Consider the following 17,554-nt stretch of genomic DNA (forward strand, 5'->3'; position numbering starts at 1 on the left):
AAGAAATACAGAAACGAAGGCTCTGAGAATTTGAAACTTACATCATTTTGTCAAGATTAATTTTTATTTAATATATTTTTTTCCTCCCAAATGGGGTTAGGGAAAGAGAAAGCCTAGAAGAGTTGTACCTAATCGGGTAGTTCAGACGTCCAACTTGGTCCTACAAAAAAAAGAATTCTCCATTGAATTTGTCCAATCAAATCCAATCTCAAGAAGAATTTATACATTTTGTAAAATTTTTCTTTTTAGCTCATCTTCATTTTAGTCACATTTTAAATTTGTACTCTAACAGCTGAAAAAGAAGAATAATAAAATATAAGAGCAAATAAAGTCATTTTTCTCATTGTCAAATCTTTAAGATTACCTATACATAATAAAATTGTCGAGAAAAGTTAAAATCCAGAATCATAGAGCTAATGTCAAATCGTTAAGATAAAGATGCATGAATGCATGAGGTTGTTGCACTAATTTGGATAACTTTTAGAGTTGGCTTTGTAAAGATTAGTAATTTGGCTAACCACCATACTAATAATTGCAACATTTTTTTCCTTTTTTCTGTAGACGCAAATCCAACTATACGTAATGTATCTCACCAATTTGCAAGTGTATCTGTTATGACTCATAAATGGAGGTTATTATATCAAAATGACATATCAAGAAGTAATAATAGTCAAAGCACCCTAGCTTCAAGGATTTAAGGTCGTCCACAAACTTTTTTCGGCTACCATGTTCTGGTCTTCTAAGTTAAATATTATCTGCTAATAATAATTCTACTTGATTGCTTATACTATTTCAAGAGTACATAGTTACCTGTTTATCAAAAAGAGTAAATGGTTACTTAAAACACCTTCTACAATGGGTAGATTTGTTTGTTCAATTCTAACTTGACCAATTAGAAACCTTTAACAAAAATAAAAATCAAACCCAATTACAAACCAACTTCTTCTTCCCTTTTTTTTTTTTAATTTATTTTTTTTAAATCATTTTTCTATTCTACAATATTGGGAGAAATATTATCCCTTCATCATATTTAGTGCATACATGCATGGATTAAAAATGTCCTTTTTATTTTATTTTTTAATTCTCAATGGCATCCTAGTGGCAAAACCATTGTTGTATCAAACAATGATCTTTGAATCCCAACAACCCAAAATTACAAAATAAATAAATAAACTATGTGGTTATTTTATTTTGTATACCAATGGAAATTTGAACTTGCATGTATCTATGGTGACATCTCCATGAGTTCATTTTGATTGCCGTTGAAGAGTGTAAAATATATAAAAACACAATACTGTTTTCCAACAATGACCCTTTAATAAAAAATCTCGTCCAATTGATAAAATGAAAATTTTTATGGTGAAGGAAGGAAAAAAAGAAAAAAGAAAAAAGAAAAAGAAAAACATTAACTTGGGTACATAATTAATTTGCTCATGAGGACATGTTTTGTACCACATCTTTCCCCGGTTTTGTACATTAAAGTCATAATTGCTGTTTCTTTTTCTTATTATCGTTTTCTATTTGTTTCAAAAATTAAACCGAATTAGAGAATTAAGAGTTTATATGGAAAGGAGGATACTTATATTGGTACTTAAAAATGAAGGGAAAATAAAGGGGTACAAGAAAGATAAATAAATAAAGAGACATTAAAGACACAGCCAGTCAATTCTAATACTACTTCAAATTTTCAAATCAAAGACATCAACTCTAATTCAAAAGGGATTAATATTAAAACAGCATTAAAGAAATGTTAAGGAATTGATGCTACTCTTTAAATCTATTTGTTTGCAAAAGGTGGTCCTCATGTACTCGTTGAAATACGACAATGTACCTACTACCTACTAATTCAAGTGTACAATAGAGAAATTATTATAAATGACAATAGAGAAATTATTATAAATGACATTGGTTTAATAAGAAAACGACACTTCAACTTACAAACTCTCTCTGCTCGTGCTTCACATGTTTTTGGGTACGTGATGCATATTGGTGCCATAACATTGGTTCCTGTTATTTTTGGTGGTTGTCATATTGCTCCTTATATATCCTCAGATGCCAGAAGAAAAAAAGAAAGGCATATATATATATATACATATGAAATAAGATACACCTACCTCAATATTTGTATTGTTTGGTCTAGTTTTACTTCGAATTTCAGGGTTCCAAATGGTCCTCCATATAGCAGGCATGACCCAACTCCTTCCGTTACGATGAGACGGAATTATTAGCAACTAGAAAGCTCTCGACCGGTTTCATTGTACGAAAAATGTCGATGTGATACATAAGGAAACAATGGGATTGGACTATGATTATTTTAAACTCAATCCAAAATATATAGCCCAATTTGATTGAGTTAAACAACACTCGAATCCAATCCAATTTTACGTACCAAACAGATAAAATTCTACCAAATAAAGGGCATTCATTTTGGCAGCAGCACTATTGCATCATGAAACTTTTAAGGGGAATTTGGCCCAATGCCCTTATAGGGATGAGTTTAACGATTTTTACCCTTTCATTTGGTAATTTTTTTTTTTTTTTTACCCTTTCAATTTTTAATAATCCCAAAATACCTTTATATCCAAATTAAATATTTTTACTTATTTTTTTTTCTTTTTTTTTTTCATCCTACTTTTCTCTTCTCTTTTATCACCTTTCCCCCAAAGCTGGCTCATCTCTTCTCATTCATCAAGCTTTCTTCACTTAGTTGCCTTTTTGCCAAACAGCCCCGTTTCATCTCTCCGGTTACCAAAATTCCATACAAAGAAATTGATGGTTTGGAATTCGAAATTAAGATATTGTGAAGAAGGAGGACATGGATTTGTATACGAAGCTAAGGGTGGTGTTGCATGGCGGAAGCAGATACCCAAGCTTACTGTTTCACTTGGCCTCTCTGATAAAATGTGTAACACCCCGTCCCGAATCGCACCGGAATCCGTGCACGTTGACCGAGGTTGACCGTTGACCGAAGGGGTCAAAAGTTGACTTTTTGACTCGGTGGGAATTTCGAGATGACTAGGGCACCGTGGCGAAGTGCACGATGCCACGAGTTCGTAGACTGGTAGCACGTCGAAAACGGAGCTACGGTTTGAAAGTTATGGACGAAACAAGTTGCGGTCCAAACTGTCCAAGGGGTGCCGGAGTTGACTTTTTGTTTATGGGGAATTGAGCTTTGACTCATGCATGGTTGTGAAGTGCTCGTCGATACGAGTTCACAGACTAGCGGCACGCTCAAAACGGACATCCGGTTAAAAAGTTATGGACGTTTGAAGTTTACCGGATACCGTATTATTTTAATATTTTTTTTGGGTCGGTGAACAGTGAAACGCCACGTGTCAGTTTCTGATTGGTCCACGTGGCATGAACAGTGTCATGCAGGGGTTTTATTTGTTAAAACACTCGGGGAAGAGAGAGAAAGAGAGAGAAGAGAGAGAAAGAGAGAGAGGAGAGAGAAAGAGAGAGCCACCGCCGGCCACCGGATTTTGTCACTATTCCGGCCGAGTTACTGTACACGCGCCGGACAGAAAGCTTGCCCACCTCATTTCCGGCAAAACCTCCAAATTTCACGGCGAACGGCCGCCGGACGCGCCCGGATCGGACGTCCGAAGTTTGGCGGCGATTTTTCCCCTCCACCGCCGGCCACCGCGAATCGGCACTATTCCGGCCGATAAACAGTACACGCGCCTGACAGCCTTGATCCTCTCCTCAAGTCCGGCCTACCCACCAAAAATCACGACCATCGGACCACCGACGCGCCGGGATCGGAGCGTTTTCCGGCGAGGGGTCAAAAATCTTCAAACGGTGATTTCTCCGCCGTCCGACCTCCGTTTTGCTCACCGTCGGTCCCGTTGGATTGCTCTCCTCACGATCTACAAATCTGCAAAATTTCACAGCAAACGGCCACCGTCGGAAATTACTGTTCCGGCGACGGTTGCCGGTGACGTGGCGGCCGCCGGAAAGTACTGTTCCGGCGAGTACCCCGAAAATTCCGGCCAGCTCCAGTCCGCAGTGTTCGACCTCCTGAACCCAAATCCGACTTCCGTTTCCACCAATTCGCGACGGTTTGGGAGAATTGCGGAGCCGAAACCCGAAAAGCTTCCCGATAAAATTCCGACCCCGTCGGGTACGATCATCGGAAATTAAGACCGGATCTGTGATTAGCATCACTCGAGCTTCGATTCGGTATATAATTCGTAAATTTTAGTTATCGTTTGGTGTTCGCTCCCCGGGTACCCATTTGGGGATTACCCGAATAAAATATTAATATTTGTGGTTTTGGTACTGTGGATGTTTTAGGTGCACGTGCAAGTAGCGGAGTCGATCCTGCGGAGGATCTTGATTGAGATACGTGCACAAGGTGAGTGACCCACCTTCAAATAAATTTTGGGGAATTTAATTGATGAATATATTATGTGTGAATTAAATATTTGGAATTTAATTTCTATGTGCCAAATATTTATTGGATTTATTGTAGAATTATTTATGAATTTATTGGATTTAAGAAAATGCGAATTCTACAAATTTATGCCGTGTGGAATTATTTTATGGTTTTGAGGATTTTGAAATTGGTGTGGTTTTAATGGTAAATTGGGCACGATTTGAATTTCAAATATTTCAAGGAAAATATTTGGTTATGTTGGTGATTTCAATTTTTATAAAATATGCCCATGAAATATTATGAGATTTGATTATGAGATTTTGAGCATTATTTATGCTATTGGGAAAATGTGGATATTTGAATTGATGGATTTGAAAGTTGGTGGATTTGAAAATCATGGGATTTATGGTATTAATTATAAGGAAATTGTGGAGAATTTCCCGGTTCAAGCGGATGGATTATGCCCGCTATGCTTATGAAAAATGTGAAATTTGTTTTATGATTTAAATTTATGGATTTTATAATTTTTAGATGCACCGTGCACGTACTGGTGTTCTGATTATGTGATATGGTATATGTGATATGGATATTGTGCACACGGATATGATTAGCGCGCAGGTGGGTGTGAGTAGCGCGCAGGTGATATTATGAGGGTGTCCTGTGGATGCCATCGGAGAGGGCGGCCACCCCCCTTTGGCCGGGACACCAGGTTAGCAGCGGCGCAGTGGGACGCCACGCGACCGTATGCCGGTTTCTTTCTATAACCTCCTGTCTGGCGGTACCTTGGGACGCTGGGTACTGTTGGCGCCACTGGTATATAGTGGGTGCATCAAATGATTTTCAGAACTGTGTTTTAAAAATAAAATGTTTGGAAACTGTATTGGAATTAAAAATATAATATTACTGTTCTGGTATTTAATTAATGTCTTGGTTTTCGGGAAATATGAATAAAGGGTTTTGTGAAAATGTTTTAAAAGGGGAACCTTTCCAACTGAGAGAATTGTAAGGGTTTTGAGAGACATTATTATTTCCAAATAATTATTATTTATATACCTATTACCGTGGTATGATAGTGTAGAGTAGTAGGGTCGCTCACTGAGATGATTAGCATCTCACACTCTTAAATTTCGTTCCTCTAGGTACCAGGTAGTCGGTGTTCACTCGGAGCGGACTCGATCTTCCTCGCTGTATTTGTTCGCGCAGTACCTTGTTCTTCTTTTACTGCAGTTGTAATATTTCGTTCACTTTTGCTGTATTCTGTATTTTGTAGTACTTCATAAAGCTCTGTATACTGTATGGGACACTTATGTATTTGTATTGCACTGGATTACTGTATTTTTATTTTGGAGTGCTGAAATTTGTGGAACCAGTTCGTCGTACTGTGGGAGGAATAAGGGAACAATTATAGAAGTGTGTTTTCAGTGCAGGAAATTTTGTGGTAAGTCCATCCCTTAGGGGAGGTTCTGCCGGATCTTCCACAGAAGGGTCCGGTAGGGTTTCCCTGGGATCAGGGCTTGTCTAGGGTTCCGGTGGGGAACTTTGGACGGGTCGTTACAGTGGTATCAGAGCCAGGACCCGGATCGGTGTGCCAGCGAGGACGCTGGGCCCCAAGGGGGGAGGATTGTAACATCCCACATCGGTTGGAGAGGGGCACGAAGCGGTCTTTATAAGGCTGTGGATACCTCTCCTTTCAGGACGCGTTTTGTGAGCAAAACCTTGAGGCCAGGGGGGAGAGAGGGTGTGAACCCTGGGCCAAAGAGGACAATATCCTGATGCGGGTGGTCTGGGCTGTTACAGTTGTAACATCCCACATCGGTTGGAGAGGGGCACGAAGCGGTCTTTATAAGGCTGTGGATACCTCTCCTTTCAGGACGCGTTTTGTGAGCAAAACCTTGAGGCCAGGGGGGAGAGAGGGTGTGAACCCTGGGCCAAAGAGGACAATATCCTGATGCGGGTGGTCTGGGCTGTGACAGTTGGTATCAGAGCATAGGTTCTTGTAATCCTAAGGGACTGTGCATTGCTGTACAGCCCATCCGTAAATTCCTTCCTTTTGTAATCGTGCTTAAGTGTCCCTGTTTCTAAACTCTTGTTTGTTTCTTCAGTAATCGATTACGATGAGTCGGCGGGACACACGTAGAACTCGGGAACGCTCGGCTGAGAGTTCCGGGAGTCGATCAAGCCTTAGAGATCTGGTCTCTCAGCTAACTAGAGCCTTAGGAGGTTCAAGCTCTAGTAACCGATCCGTGGATCAGGCTCGACGTTTAGGAGCCGTGGAGTTCGATGGAAGCCAAGGCCCAGCTGCAGCCTTGAAGTGGCTATCCAGCATGGCGAAAATCTTGGAAGAGGGGATGCAGTGCCCCGATGAGGATATGGTGAGGATTTCTGGGTTCATGTTAGAGGGAGACGCCCGGAAGTGGTGGCAAATGGAGAAGACCCGCAGAAGGCATACGTGGGACCAGTTCAAGATTGCCTTCTCTACTGAGTTCTGTCCTCCTGCCTACCGTGAGGCGAGAAGGAGAGAGTTCGAGGGACTGCGCCAGGGAAACATGACGGTGACAGAGTACGAGAGGAGGTTCCGGGAGCTGTCAGAGTTCTGCATGCACTTGATTCCCGACGATCACGCGAAGAAGGTGAGGTTCATAGACGGGTTGAACGAGAGCATCGGCTACACCCTTTCTGGGTCAGTACACCCCACCTATCAGTCCGCCAGGGATGCAGCGCTCGAGCTAGAGAGACAGGCGGAGATACACAGACCCTCGAGGCGCAGACCGTTCGAAGGTTCGTATAGCGGGGTACCTCGACAGGGGGCATCTAAGAAGAGTCATAGTTCAGGCTCAGACAGTGGTGGGTTCAGCCCTCGAGGCAGATTTCAGAGGAGAGGCGGCTATCGTATGCCCCAACCAGCGCGCCATTCCATCAGCGGCGGCACGAGCTCATATCACTCTGGGTTTAGCCCCAAGCCATTCTGCAGACGTTGCAGTAGAGCACACCATGGGATTTGCCAGTTTGAGGGTGTGTGCTTTCAGTGTGGGCAGGCGGGACATATTAAGAGAAATTGCCCTTATGGAGAGGCGGGAGTGTTAGGGGCGAGCCCACCATCACATCAGGCCAGTGGATCGCGGGGTCAGAGTTCCCGAGGGAGTTATGCAGTAGGAGGTTCATCGGGATCAGTCCCACAGCCTGTTGGACCGAGCAGGGGTAGAGGACGGAGGCCCCAGCAGACAGGGCAGGGTCGAGTGTTTGCGATGACGCAGCAGGAGGCCCTAGCTACACCGGACGTCGTGGCAGGTACGTTGAATATATTTGGTAATGATGCATTAGTACTTATAGACCCGGGAGCAACACATTCATTCATCTCCAAGGAATTCGTCACTCGGGTCGGTATGACCCCTACTCCTTTAGAATGTCTAGTAGAGATAGCCACTCCTGCAGGAGAATCCTTGTGGCCTAGCCAGTTAATCAAGGAATGTTTCTTCTGCATCGAAGATCAAGTGATGGAGGCGGACTTGATCCTGTTGGATCTGTCCGGACTTGATGTAATTTTGGGCATGGATTGGTTGGCAAGGAACCATGCATCTGTAGACTGTTTCAGCAAGGAAGTTACATTCAGGAGGCCAGGGTTGCCAGAAGTAGTATTCCGTGGAGGAGTTGGAAGGCCCTTACCGAGGTTGATATCTACCTTTACCGCCAAGAAGCTACTGAATAAAGGTTGCCAGGGGTATTTGGCTCATGTGATAGATACCCGAGTAAGTGGGGTCAGGTTGGAAGACATGCCCGTTGTGAGGGATTTCCCGGACGTGTTTCCTAAGGAGTTACCAGGATTGCCTCCGGAAAGGGAAGTTGACTTTCCCATTGAATTGATTCCAGGCACCGTGCCTATTTCTCTACCACCGTATCGGATGGCTCCAGCGGAGTTAAGGGAGCTAAAGGTCCAGTTGCAAGATTTGGTAGATAAGGGGTTTATTAGACCAAGTATATCGCCGTGGGGAGCCCCAGTTTTGTTTGTAAAGAAAAAGGATGGTAGTCTAAGGCTGTGTATAGACTACCGACAACTTAATAAGGTCACCATTCCTAATCGCTATCCGTTGCCAAGGATAGATGATCTATTCGACCAACTCCAAGGTGCCAAGGTGTTCTCCAAGATCGACTTGAGGTCGGGATACCATCAGTTAAGGATCCGAGAGTCGGACATTCCTAAGACTGCCTTTAGGACGAGGTACGGACATTATGAATTCCTAGTGATGTCGTTCGGACTCACCAATGCCCCAGCAGCTTTCATGGACTTGATGAATAGGGTGTTTCGTCCGTACTTGGATCATTTTGTCATTGTATTTATCGATGACATTCTGATCTATTCAAGGAGCCAAGAAGAGCACGTGAGGCATTTGAAGAGAGTGCTCCAAACTCTAAGGCAGCATCAGCTATATGCTAAATTCGACAAGTGTGAATTCTGGTTGAATCAAGTGGGTTTTCTCGGACATATCGTGTCGGCAGAAGGTATCTATGTGGACCCTGATAAGGTAAAGGCAGTGTTGAGTTGGGAGCGCCCTACCACTGTGAAGGAGGTACGAAGTTTTCTTGGATTAGCGGGTTACTACCGTCGTTTTATTGAAGGGTTTTCAAGGATTGCCGGGCCGCTTCATAGATTGACCCGAAAGAATGTTGAATTTAGTTGGACGGACAGGTGTGAACAGAGTTTTCAGGAGTTGAAGCAAAAGTTGACATCCGCACCTGTTTTAACTTTACCTGATGGGAATGAAGGTTTTGAAGTTTATTGTGATGCATCCCATCAAGGGTTGGGTTGCGTGCTAATGCAGAATCAAAGGGTGGTAGCGTATGCATCTCGGCAATTGAAGCAGCACGAACAGAATTACCCTACGCACGACTTAGAATTGGCGGCGGTAGTCTTTGCTCTAAAGAAGTGGAGGCACTACTTGTATGGGGCCACGTGCCAAATCTATACCGACCACAAGAGCCTCAAGTATATTTTCACTCAGAAGGAGTTAAATATGAGGCAAAGGCGATGGATGGAGTTGTTAAAGGATTATGACTGTGTGATTGACTATCACCCGGGTAAGGCGAATGTAGTGGCAGATGCTTTGAGTAGGAAGGCTACTGGATCCCTTGCTCACATCCAAGTCATCCAACTACCTCTCATGGTGGAGTTGAAGAAGATGGGGGTGTTAATGCATATGCATCCTTCAGGAGTTCTCATGGCTAGCTTCCAGGTACGACCGGTGTTGGTGGATCGTATAGTAGAGACCCAAATGGAAGATCCTAAGTTGAGGACAATTAAGGGCAAGGTACAAGAAGGTCTTGATCCGGAATTTTCCATAAGGAGGGATGGAGCCCTCGTGTATAAAGGACGACTTTGCGTTCCGGATATCCCAGGACTCAAGAAGGAGATTTTGGAGGAGGCGCATAGCTCGATGTATGTGATGCATCCTGGGAGTACCAAGATGTATCGGACGCTTGTTAAGTATTATTGGTGGATTGGTATGAAGAGAGAAGTGGCAGACTTTGTATCAAAGTGTTTGATTTGTCAACAAGTGAAAGCAGAAAGACAGAAGCCTTCGGGACTACTCCAACCTTTACCGATTCCCGTGTGGAAGTGGGAAGAACTCAACATGGACTTCGTATTCAAGCTTCCTTCCACACCTAGAAGGTACGACGGCATTTGGGTAATCATTGATCGTCTCACCAAGTCGGCACACTTCCTACCGGTACAAGAACGTTTTTCGCCCGAGAAGTTAGCCCAGTTGTTCGTGCAACGCATTGTAAGTCTTCATGGAGTACCGTTAGCCATCGTCTCCGATCGAGATCCGCGCTTTACTTCACGACTATGGCGGAAGTTGGCTGATGCACTAGGAGCAAGACTTAACTACAGCACCGCTTTTCACCCACAATCTGATGGACAAGCAGAGCGCACAATCCAGACATTAGAAGACATGCTAAGGTCTTGCATTATGCAATTTAGCGGTAGCTGGGATGAACAACTGCCACTGATAGAGTTTGTCTACAACAACAGTTATCAAGCGAGTACTGGAATGTCCCCGTATGAAGCTTTATATGGGAGGCAGTGTCGGACACCTTTGTGTTGGAGTGAGGTAGGAGAAGAGAGGCTCCTTGCAACAACTAATGCGGTCGGATCTGAGTATTTAAGGATGACCTTGGACAAGGTGAAGATCATTAGGGATCGATTGAAGGTTGCCCAAGATAGACAGAAGAGTTACGCCGATGTGCGTAGAAAGGATTTGGAATTCGAGGTAGGAGATTGGGTATTCCTAAAACTATCTCCATGGAAAGGAGTAGTACGTTTTGGACGACGAGGTAAGTTGGGTCCTCGTTATATTGGGCCTTACGAGGTTACGGAGAGGATTGGCCCGGTGGCGTATAGGTTGGCGTTACCGGAAGAGCTAGCTCGAGTACACAACGTGTTTCATGTGTCGATGCTACGGAAGTATATTGCAGACCCTTCGCACGTACTCGAGAGTCCGGATATAGAGATAAGGGAAGATCTTTCGTATGTGGAGCAGCCAGTACAGATTTTGGATCGCGAGGAACGCACGCTACGCAACAAGACTATTCCTCTAGTTAAGGTCTTATGGCGGAACCATTTGGTCGAGGAAGCAACGTGGGAACCCGAAGCACAGATGCGTGAGCAGTACCCGTATCTGTTCCAGTGACGTGCGGAAATTTCGAGGACGAAATTTTTGTAAGGGGGGAAGGCTGTAACACCCCGTCCCGAATCGCACCGGAATCCGTGCACGTTGACCGAGGTTGACCGTTGACCGAAGGGGTCAAAAGTTGACTTTTTGACTCGGTGGGAATTTCGAGATGACTAGGGCACCGTGGCGAAGTGCACGATGCCACGAGTTCGTAGACTGGTAGCACGTCGAAAACGGAGCTACGGTTTGAAAGTTATGGACGAAACAAGTTGCGGTCCAAACTGTCCAAGGGGTGCCGGAGTTGACTTTTTGTTTATGGGGAATTGAGCTTTGACTCATGCATGGTTGTGAAGTGCTCGTCGATACGAGTTCACAGACTAGCGGCACGCTCAAAACGGACATCCGGTTAAAAAGTTATGGACGTTTGAAGTTTACCGGATACCGTATTATTTTAATATTTTTTTTGGGTCGGTGAACAGTGAAACGCCACGTGTCAGTTTCTGATTGGTCCACGTGGCATGAACAGTGTCATGCAGGGGTTTTATTTGTTAAAACACTCGGGGAAGAGAGAGAAAGAGAGAGAAGAGAGAGAAAGAGAGAGAGGAGAGAGAAAGAGAGAGCCACCGCCGGCCACCGGATTTTGTCACTATTCCGGCCGAGTTACTGTACACGCGCCGGACAGAAAGCTTGCCCACCTCATTTCCGGCAAAACCTCCAAATTTCACGGCGAACGGCCGCCGGACGCGCCCGGATCGGACGTCCGAAGTTTGGCGGCGATTTTTCCCCTCCACCGCCGGCCACCGCGAATCGGCACTATTCCGGCCGATAAACAGTACACGCGCCTGACAGCCTTGATCCTCTCCTCAAGTCCGGCCTACCCACCAAAAATCACGACCATCGGACCACCGACGCGCCGGGATCGGAGCGTTTTCCGGCGAGGGGTCAAAAATCTTCAAACGGTGATTTCTCCGCCGTCCGACCTCCGTTTTGCTCACCGTCGGTCCCGTTGGATTGCTCTCCTCACGATCTACAAATCTGCAAAATTTCACAGCAAACGGCCACCGTCGGAAATTACTGTTCCGGCGACGGTTGCCGGTGACGTGGCGGCCGCCGGAAAGTACTGTTCCGGCGAGTACCCCGAAAATTCCGGCCAGCTCCAGTCCGCAGTGTTCGACCTCCTGAACCCAAATCCGACTTCCGTTTCCACCAATTCGCGACGGTTTGGGAGAATTGCGGAGCCGAAACCCGAAAAGCTTCCCGATAAAATTCCGACCCCGTCGGGTACGATCATCGGAAATTAAGACCGGATCTGTGATTAGCATCACTCGAGCTTCGATTCGGTATATAATTCGTAAATTTTAGTTATCGTTTGGTGTTCGCTCCCCGGGTACCCATTTGGGGATTACCCGAATAAAATATTAATATTTGTGGTTTTGGTACTGTGGATGTTTTAGGTGCACGTGCAAGTAGCGGAGTCGATCCTGCGGAGGATCTTGATTGAGATACGTGCACAAGGTGAGTGACCCACCTTCAAATAAATTTTGGGGAATTTAATTGATGAATATATTATGTGTGAATTAAATATTTGGAATTTAATTTCTATGTGCCAAATATTTATTGGATTTATTGTAGAATTATTTATGAATTTATTGGATTTAAGAAAATGCGAATTCTACAAATTTATGCCGTGTGGAATTATTTTATGGTTTTGAGGATTTTGAAATTGGTGTGGTTTTAATGGTAAATTGGGCACGATTTGAATTTCAAATATTTCAAGGAAAATATTTGGTTATGTTGGTGATTTCAATTTTTATAAAATATGCCCATGAAATATTATGAGATTTGATTATGAGATTTTGAGCATTATTTATGCTATTGGGAAAATGTGGATATTTGAATTGATGGATTTGAAAGTTGGTGGATTTGAAAATCATGGGATTTATGGTATTAATTATAAGGAAATTGTGGAGAATTTCCCGGTTCAAGCGGATGGATTATGCCCGCTATGCTTATGAAAAATGTGAAATTTGTTTTATGATTTAAATTTATGGATTTTATAATTTTTAGATGCACCGTGCACGTACTGGTGTTCTGATTATGTGATATGGTATATGTGATATGGATATTGTGCACACGGATATGATTAGCGCGCAGGTGGGTGTGAGTAGCGCGCAGGTGATATTATGAGGGTGTCCTGTGGATGCCATCGGAGAGGGCGGCCACCCCCCTTTGGCCGGGACACCAGGTTAGCAGCGGCGCAGTGGGACGCCACGCGACCGTATGCCGGTTTCTTTCTATAACCTCCTGTCTGGCGGTACCTTGGGACGCTGGGTACTGTTGGCGCCACTGGTATATAGTGGGTGCATCAAATGATTTTCAGAACTGTGTTTTAAAAATAAAATGTTTGGAAACTGTATTGGAATTAAAAATATAATATTACTGTTCTGGTATTTAATTAATGTCTTGGTTTTCGGGAAATATGAATAAAGGGTTTTGTGAAAATGTTTTAAAAGGGGAACCTTTCCAACTGAGAGAATTGTAAGGGTTTTGAGAGACATTATTATTTCCAAATAATTATTATTTATATACCTATTACCGTGGTATGATAGTGTAGAGTAGTAGGGTCGCTCACTGAGATGATTAGCATCTCACACTCTTAAATTTCGTTCCTCTAGGTACCAGGTAGTCGGTGTTCACTCGGAGCGGACTCGATCTTCCTCGCTGTATTTGTTCGCGCAGTACCTTGTTCTTCTTTTACTGCAGTTGTAATATTTCGTTCACTTTTGCTGTATTCTGTATTTTGTAGTACTTCATAAAGCTCTGTATACTGTATGGGACACTTATGTATTTGTATTGCACTGGATTACTGTATTTTTATTTTGGAGTGCTGAAATTTGTGGAACCAGTTCGTCGTACTGTGGGAGGAATAAGGGAACAATTATAGAAGTGTGTTTTCAGTGCAGGAAATTTTGTGGTAAGTCCATCCCTTAGGGGAGGTTCTGCCGGATCTTCCACAGAAGGGTCCGGTAGGGTTTCCCTGGGATCAGGGCTTGTCTAGGGTTCCGGTGGGGAACTTTGGACGGGTCCTGACAAAATGTCTGGTTTGATTGCTTTATTTTTAGTTTAGCTTTTCGATTTGATTGGTTTCTAGGGTTTTTTTTTTTAAACATTTGTGGGGTGTTTTTTTTTTTTTTTTTTTTTCTGATTAATTTTGGGATAAGTTGGAATCGAAATTAAGATTATATTTTTTTTTTCTTTATAGATACTCTAGGTATTTAATTATTTTCTTTGAAACTTGTATGCTAAATATTGTAACTAACTGCAGATATTTTTTTTGATTTTATCCAGGTATCAAATCGGTCTTGATGATGCTCTTATTTAATCTGGGTAGCTTCAAATTGATAATTCCCTAAATTCTTTTGTTTTTTGTTTTTTCAACAAATTTTCGATTCAACAGTCCACTGGTGTCTTCATAGCTGTGTCAAGGTATGCAAGTGCAACTCCCCTGCTGCCTTCTATTCTTAGCCGTGGTGTTGGTTGGCAGGTACAAATTTCTTGCTAATATCAATCTGGATAGCAATTATGAATTTAGTTGTAAAATATGACAGTGTCACTGAAATGTACTAACTTTTCACCTTGCTGCTGCTGTTAGAAAGTCTTCGACACTTCTTATATATAATTTGATATTTTTTGTCAATAGGAAAAAAAAAAAAAAGTTTTGATATGTTTGTCTCCGTTCTGTCAATTTGCTTGCCAAAATAGTCAAACTTCATTAGTTCTAGCAATGATTTTTAGGTTGCCCTCATATACATATCCCATTTCATTTTTTTGGGTAATCATTATGTTTTTCTCCTGATCACAGGGAGTCGGCATTCTTTTCTCTGGTATATTTGGAACTGGGAGTGGATCATCTGTATTTGTGTATGGTTCTAGGATTCTTATACTTAAAGATACTGTTGAGCTTATATATTAACTAGTTTTCCCCAGCTGGCTTATACCATCCTTCAAATTCTTCCAGTAAAAATGTTGGTTTGTTAGCTTTGACACGTGTTGGCAGCTGAAGAGTTGTTCAGATTTCAGCTGGATTCATGATCTTCTTTTCTATACTAGGTAAATGATATATTTTGCATATAATTCTTTATTTTTAAAGAGAGTACATGTATTGAGCGCATAAACATGGATTTTCAGGAAAATTTGGAGCTGTCTTTGCCTCAATTCCAGCACCAATCATTGCGGCTTTGTATTGCTTGCCTATGTTGGTATGTTTTATGAAAACAATGAAGCATTTTTTGTATTGTCACACCTTTGAAAGTTTATGAATCTAATTCTCTAACACTATGCACGAGCAGGTTCAGCAGGTCTCAGCTTACTTCAATTTTGCAATCTAAACAGTTTTAGGACGAAGTTTATTATAGGCTTCCCAATTTTCATAGGCTTTTCAATCCCACAATACTTCAATGAGTATACTGTTGTTAATGGTTATGGTCCAGTGCACACTGGAGCAAGATGGGTACCAATCCTCTTTTCTCAAATATCTCACTTTTACTTTAGTCCTCTCTGGGAAAGTATTTAATTATCTCACATTTCCTCCTTCATATGCAGTTCAATGACATTATCAACGTACTGTTCTCGTCAGAACCATTTGTTGCTGGTATGTTGGCAATTTTCCTAGACATCACTCTGCATAAGAAAGACACTGCAACAAGAAAAGATAGAGGCATGCATTGGTGGGATAGGTTCCAGTCGTTTAAGATAGATACAAGAAGTAAGGAATTCTACCATCTGCCTTTCAATCTCAACAAGTTTTTCCCATCAGTATGATATCGAAAACACAGTAGTTGTGAAGCTGGTGTTCTCCAATGGCCAAATACTCCTCTAAATATCTCTTTGTGGGTATGACATTAATGCATGAGATCTTGTTTTGTTCCCCTTATACATGTCAACTCCATGAAAGAAAACCTACAGTGTTTTTAACATCAAATCTTTGTGTTTCAAGGCACAATTTGTTGCAGCGATCCATTTTTCCCATAAATCATGATCCTTGAAATGGTAAAAACATAACATTATACATATATCTATTGCAATGTAGTAGCACATTACTTATTGATTTATATTTTTTGGTTTTCCTTGGACTGTCCTAGACAATGGTTGTCCCTTGCTTTTTTCTTCTTTTTTTACTATTTTCAGGTGTTTGTAACTTTCTACGTATTGGAATTTAAAAGTTATAGACAGAGGGATAGTTAAAGATTCTTATCAGTGAGTGTGAGAGTTAGCATCAGTATGACTATTTAACAAAAAATATTCTTATTACACAAAAATCATGTGCATGTCGTAAATCTGAAAATTCTTATCCCCCTGAAAAGAAAAGCCAAAGTGGCTAAGAGCAATATGATTGGTTTATGGGGTTTTTTTAAAACATTTGTGGGGTATTTTTTTTTTCTGATTAATTTTGGGATAAATTGGAATCGAAATTAGAGTTATGTTTTTTTTTTTTCTTTATGGATACTCTAGGTATTTAATTATTTTCTTTGAAACTTGTATGCTAAATATTATAATTAACTGCAAATATTTCCTTTGATTTCATCCAGGTATCAAATCAGTTTCGGTTATACTGGAGGTGCCAGTATGCTTTTAATGCTGTTACTAAATTTTGGCATTATACTAATTGTGGTGCCAATTAGTGTTCGAGATTTTGACATTGATAGGGAACTTTGGGTCAAATTGAGATTGATACCAACAGAGCCTTTTGTAGGAGCTGTTTCATGGGCTTTCATTGCACTTCCAAAAATCAAATTTGTGTTGTCACCATTCCACTTGTTCAATTTAATGGGTATGTCATAAATTCTGAGCCTTTTCTATGCCATATTTGACAGCACAACTGCCATAAAATACACTGTCTTAAGATACTGATTTGTATCTTATTATTTTCTTCTTTTGTGTCTGCAATGGGCAATATCAGCAATTCCTGTTCTTTCAATGTAAGTGAACTTTGTCTCTCTCAGTTTTTTATATGCTCTGTTCAAATTCATTTGTTGATGTTTTCTATTATTTTTTATGCCTATAAATAAATTAGATTGCTTTTGACAATAATGGGATAATTTTTACTTTAATGGTGTTTTATCTATATCTTGTATATTGGTATACTTGTTTTCTTTGTTTTTCTTTCCACTTTTTGATGCGGATGCTTGACTGCTTGCATTCTTGGTTTTTGACAAAACTTCTCACCAAGAATTGGATGCTTAGAAAACTGTCTTATTCCATGGCGGGTGGGGCAACATCTATTGTTTATATATTGATGGTGGATTCACCAAGAAAATGAAAATAGCTTTTAGCAATTTTATAGTTGTTAGCCGAGGAATGTTCTGTTGGTGGCAGAGAATTTTTGCTTCTTGTCAGAGCTTTATATACAGCAAGTGGAAAAAATCATCTTATAATATTCTCTAATTTTTATTCATAAAACACTTGTACATTTTTCTCTTACTAATTCAGATTTAGTTTTTAGTTTTTC

General features: G+C 41.6%; 1 non-coding gene across 4 annotated transcripts; it reads left to right on the forward strand.

The window, feature by feature from the left end:
• Positions 1 to 2,586: 2,586 nt before the first annotated feature.
• Positions 2,587 to 17,554, forward strand: LOC125419138 (uncharacterized). 4 transcript variants are annotated; one of them, XR_009640273.1, is made up of 10 exons: positions 2,590 to 2,903; positions 14,395 to 14,590; positions 14,909 to 14,967; positions 15,065 to 15,156; positions 15,235 to 15,305; positions 15,396 to 15,556; positions 15,649 to 15,939; positions 16,043 to 16,095; positions 16,799 to 16,876; positions 17,006 to 17,554. It is a non-coding gene; the product is annotated as an uncharacterized LOC125419138 (transcript). The 4 variants fall into 4 exon arrangements; XR_009640270.1 differs by having other exon boundaries at positions 2,593 to 2,903; positions 16,635 to 16,876; XR_009640272.1 differs by having other exon boundaries at positions 2,587 to 2,903; positions 15,649 to 16,095.

This window comes from Ziziphus jujuba, chromosome 8, assembly GCF_031755915.1.
Source record: "Ziziphus jujuba cultivar Dongzao chromosome 8, ASM3175591v1".
In the NCBI taxonomy this organism is placed as follows: domain Eukaryota; kingdom Viridiplantae; phylum Streptophyta; class Magnoliopsida; order Rosales; family Rhamnaceae; genus Ziziphus; species Ziziphus jujuba.